Here is a 5,156-nt window from a genome sequence, read left to right as displayed (position 1 = left end):
TTGTCTTTGTCCTGCCTTTTTTTTTTTTTTTTTGAATAATGGTAACAACTTTTTTTTTTTTTAGTTTATTTCCGTAATCTTTCCACCCAACAAGGGGCTTGAACTCACAACCCCAAGACCCGAGAGTCTGACACTCCTCCAGCTGAGCCAGCCAGGCGCCCCTCACAATCATTTTTTTTTTTTAAGCTCTTATCTATTTGGGAGAGCGTGCACGCGCACAAGTGGGGGAGGGGGGCAGGGAAGCAGGCTAGATCCCAGGACCTGGGGATCATGACCTGAACCGTAGGCAGGTGCTTTATCGACTGAGCCACCCGGGCGCCCCAATCCTTTTACTTTTGAAGACAGCCATCCAAATGGTGTTTTTAGTCAGCCTGTGTGTTTTGCATGGTGTTCATGATCCTCAACATATTTTTTTATTTGCACTTCTATGTTTTTGTGTGGTTCATAGCAATGCTACCGGCTTTTTAGAGCCGAATTTCGAGGTTCATATACTCTTTAAAATTTGGGTCTCTCTGTAAAGAAGGTTCATAGTTTTCATTAGATTTCCCTTAGAAACTGAACTTATCCAAAGAGCTAAAAGCAACTGGGCAGGGGGAAATGCTCAAATTTAAGATCTCATCTGGGGACTAATTAATCCAAGCAAAGACCCTGGGACATATTGGTGTGGTCTAACCTTAAAAGGAAACATTTTGGAGGGCCCTGAAAGGATGAGAAGTGTTTGAAGAAAAGGGCCCAGAATAATTTTTCAAACGTATAAATACACATGTGCTACGATTGTCAGCCTTAAGTTTAAATCTTTATTTGAAAGGATGTTAATTTTTTAAGATTTGATTTATTTGAGAGAGTGCGAGAGAGCACACAAGCAGGGGCAGAGGGAGAGGGAGAAGCAGACTCCTCTGCTGAGCAGGGAGCCCGACGCGGGGCTCAATCCCAGGACCCTAGGATCACAACCCGAGCCCAAGGCAGATGCTTAACCTACTGAACCACCCAGGTGCCCCCCCCCCTTTTTTAAAGATACCCAGTTCTGAGGCCCTTACACTTGGCAGAACTCCTAAGCCTATGGCTACAGTTATGCATGCTGTCGGGGTTAGATAATTTGGAAATCTACTACAAGCAACTGTTTAAACACAAATTGGTGATAACGCTGGGGTGTCTGAGAAGGATTCTCCGTGTATTTTGTTTTTCCTTTTAAGATTTATTTAAGAGGGAGCAGGGGGAAGGGGCAGAGGGAGAGAGGGTCACCCTGAGATATCACCTGAGCTGAAACCAAGAGTGAGACGCTTAACAGATGGAACCACCCAGGCAGCCCAGATTCTCTGTTTCTTAAAGAGAAATTTTGGTTCTAGAAATTAGTGTTCCATATCATAATACTGCCTGCAGTTAAACATCATGAAATTCCATATCATTGGGGTTTTTTTTGTTGTTGTTGTTGGCTGTGCGTGTGTGTGTGCTGGTGGTGGTGGTAAAATGTGTATGACCTAAACTTTGCCATTGTATTTAGCTTTTTAAAGATTTTATTTGAGAGAGAGCATGCACAGAGGGAGAGGGAGAAGCAGACTCTTCCCCTGAGCAGGAAGCCTAACGCAGGGCTCGACCCAGGACCCCAGGATCATGACTTGAGCAGAAGGCAGACACCTGACTGAGCCACCCAGGCGCCCCTAAAATGTGCCAATTTAATCATGTGAACTAAGCCACCTGGTCAGAGATCAGTGGGTCCAATTCTGGGGGTGGGGGAGGTGCTCTAAAGCTGCTTCCAGATCAGTCTAGGATTTGACCTTGGCTTGAATACCTGGCTTTGAGATAACTATTCAGTGAGCTGCTTGAAGGACTTGACTCTGAACCAATACCGTACAAAGAACCATAGCAGTGTCCTGAGGAACATACTGCAAGTGCTGTTCCTTCTGAGTCTGTTTTCCTCATTCTAAAATGAAACTCCGACAAGGATTCCAGGATCTCTTCCTGCTCCTTACTCTCTGATTCCGTGAGGTTCTGTACGCTAGAGCAAATGGAAAAAGGAAAAACAAGTGACCCCTCCAGTTTCAAGACTGTAACTTTTGCTGGGGGAACTGAACAGGAAAGAGGTCTCAAAGTCACCGTGAGCCACTCAAGATCCTGCTGCCAATCTGACCTCCCACCGACTATCCCCAGTATGGCCATTCTTTCTTTGATCGCACCCTGGTTCCTGACGAAAGAAGAAACCCAGGATGCTGATCCTGGAATCTTTAGGCTGGCAGGCTGCTAGGCCTGAGCTCAAATCTCGGTCCTGCTCTTTATGAGCCAGACAGCTAGTTACTACTCTGAGCCAAATGTTCTGCTTTGTGACAGGACTGTGAACCTCCAAGGTAGCCTGCTGGAAAGGCTTTGCCCAGATGCCAGCACACTGTTGCAATGGCTGGATGGCTGTGACTCTCTGAACTGTTGTCCAGTGCCAGATGTAGGTGGGGACAACTGGGCAAGTATCAAACGCTCTCAGAACCCTAAGCTACTCTGCACATGTGAAAGGAGGAAGCTTAACTATGCTCTTCAAGTCAGGACAGGCTTTCTGAAAGAGGTGGGTGCTGCAGGAAGCCCAGCTTGACCTCAAGAAGAGAGGGCTTTTCAGGTAGAATCTAACAGTGCCAGCACAGGGCTCACTGCCCTGTCACACTGCCACAGGCCAGACAGGCTTTAGAATCCAAGAGTGGGACTTCCAGGGCAGCCCCCTGGTTTTTGTACCTGGAAGTCAAGGGCTCTTTGCAGAATCACACAACCTCCTCCCACCCCCATACACCGCATTCCATTTCTAGAGATTGTATTAATAGCAAAAAGGAGAGGGTTACATGTTTATTCCTTTGACTTCCTTGGTAGCACTTACCAGCAGACTTCCTTCCAGCAGCGGGTGCCAAGATTTTTTTTTTTTTTAATTTATGAGAGAATAGCTTAAATTGGGAGATTCTATACATTAACTTTGAATGTACATTAACTTTGAAAATGGGAAACACCATACTATATTAGGGGCAGAACACTTGGGTCCAGGAAAGACATTAGTGATTCAGTCCACAAGAGATTCTTTGAGTACACCAAAAGGTAACAAAAGGTGTAAATTATTATTTGGATTGAAAAAATGATAAAGGGGCACCTGGATGGCTCAAGTCTGTTAAGCGCCTGTCTTTGGCTCGGATCCTGCTCAGCGGGGAATCTGCTTCTCCCTCTCCTTCTGCCCCTCTCCCACCTTAACTCATGTTCTGTCTCCTGCTCTGCTCTCTCTCTCAAACAAATAAATAAAAATCTTTTTAAAAACTAAAAAAAAAGAAAAAATGATATAGCAACATTAATATTTATTACAGCAAACATTTGTGTAAGTTCTGTATAATTACTGTTTTTCTTCATTTCCCGAGAATAATATAATGAAAATTACATTTCAGGAAACTGAAATATGAAATTACCTTAAAGAGTAAATATTCCTCATATGTACCTGATAATTTCATTCATGTTACTCCTCCCCCATCTCTGACTAAATGTTAAAGAGCAGTTTCAGTGCCAACCCCTGCTCCTCAGAACTCTTGTAACTCACCTACCCCCAACCAGAAGTGACTTTTTTTTGCTATGGATCCTTCCATAGCATTTTCCTTGACTTCTCTCTTTTCTCTTACCACTTTCCACTTTCTTTTATTATGAAAAATAAGTCCAGATCTTGCATCAACTACTTTTGGTGATCTCCTTGTAGGGACAGATTTATGACTGAGTCATCTTTTTAACTCCAGGGCTTTCCACTAAATGTTTATAATGGTTTCCTGAATGAAAATGTTATGGACAAACCACCTTGTGAAACATCATCCTGTGTATTATTTTTCTCCTTTCTTCTTCACCTGTTGATGTCTCTCCTATTGCAAGTGTGTAGAAGATACCAAGTGTTGGGTATCCAGCTAGTCCTTGGGCCTGCACATGGTAAGGTCCAGTAGGCATTAGGTGCTCTGTAAGGGCCTGTTGGATGGAGAGATGGAAAAAAAAGAGGTCTACGCTGAGTTCCAGGCCCATTTCTCACACCCAGTTGCTGCTCACGTCCCCAGACTCCTCATCAGGACTGCCATCCTATGCTATGCCTCTAATGAACTGTGTAGGAAACTGCTTTGAAACAGTCCTTAAGTTCTGCCTATGCTATATAACCTACTATTATTTTTCCCAATACATTTCTTCTGGAAATACAGAAACAGCAAATTAATTTTGTAAAAATTATATTTATAAATCAAAAGAATACAGGTATATATTCTTGTCTGGTAATATCTTCATTCATTTTTTCATAAAAATAGTTTAAATGATACCTAACATCGTTCACCACAGAGACAAGTAATGGACTGATTATTTCCTTTGTTGTACAATCTTCTATTTTCTCTTAAGTTGAAAACAGCATCACTTTTCATTTGCTTACTTTTCTATGTATCATCCAAATATTACAACAAATGTATTAAAGGCCTCTCAGTATCACTTCCCAGGTGCTCAGAAGTATCAGAATAATCCATTACAGGGGCGCTTGAGTGGCACAGCGGTTAAGCGTCTGCCTTCGGCTCAGGGCGTGATCCTGGCGTTCTGGGATGGAGCCCCACATCAGGCTCCTCTGCTATGAGCCTGCTTCTTCCTCTCCCACTCCCCCTGCTTGTGTTCCCTCTCTCGCTGGCTGTCTCTATCTCTGTCAAATAAATAAATAAAATCTTAAAAAAAAAAATAATCCATTACAAATCAATTTTTTAAAGACTTTCAAATAACCTCTACACTCAATAAGGGGCTCAACCGACTAAGCGAGCCAGCCACCCCAATCAAATTTTGTAAATATTTAAGCGTTGAAAGAAGTTCCACCGTTTGTTTTCGGAGTCACTAACCCAGCTTTCCATCCCCGGGAGTTCATCGGCTCAGTCACTTAGCGCGTTTCTGCATTTCCTCTAACCCTTCCCGGGCCCTGGCAAGCTGGCCTTACGACACTTCACAGGTGAGGAAGCTGAGGCTCAGAAAGGCCAAATAAACCAGTCCCAGCACGCGCGGCAAAGGAATCTTCGCTGCCCCACGAAGCTCCACGCCCCCGCCGCCCCGGTCGGCCGGCCGCCTGGAGGTCCACGCCGCTCCCGCCAGCCTCCCTTCCGGGCCTATCTACCCCGCCCTTTTCGACCACGCCCCTTCCAGGG

At 44.4% G+C, this 5,156-nt stretch overlaps 1 long non-coding RNA gene across 3 annotated transcripts; it reads right to left on the bottom strand.

The window, feature by feature from the left end:
• Positions 1-942: 942 nt before the first annotated feature.
• On the bottom strand, positions 943-5,124 carry LOC121099831. 3 transcript variants are annotated; one of them, XR_005831579.1, is made up of 3 exons: positions 4,857-5,124; positions 3,802-3,963; positions 943-1,996 (listed from the first exon to the last, which is right to left on the bottom strand). It is a non-coding gene; the product is annotated as an uncharacterized LOC121099831 (long non-coding RNA). The 3 variants fall into 3 exon arrangements; XR_005831574.1 differs by lacking the exon at positions 943-1,996 and adding an exon at positions 4,409-4,666 and having other exon boundaries at positions 3,304-3,963; XR_005831573.1 differs by lacking the exon at positions 943-1,996 and having other exon boundaries at positions 3,304-3,963.
• Positions 5,125-5,156: the final 32 nt, after the last annotated feature.

The sequence above is a fragment of the Ursus maritimus genome, unplaced genomic scaffold, assembly GCF_017311325.1.
Source record: "Ursus maritimus isolate PB19 unplaced genomic scaffold, ASM1731132v1 scaffold_1, whole genome shotgun sequence".
Classification (NCBI taxonomy): Eukaryota; Metazoa; Chordata; class Mammalia; order Carnivora; family Ursidae; genus Ursus; species Ursus maritimus.
The sequence above is the reverse complement of the archived record's forward strand: the minus strand, read 5'-3'. Positions and strand labels throughout refer to the sequence as shown.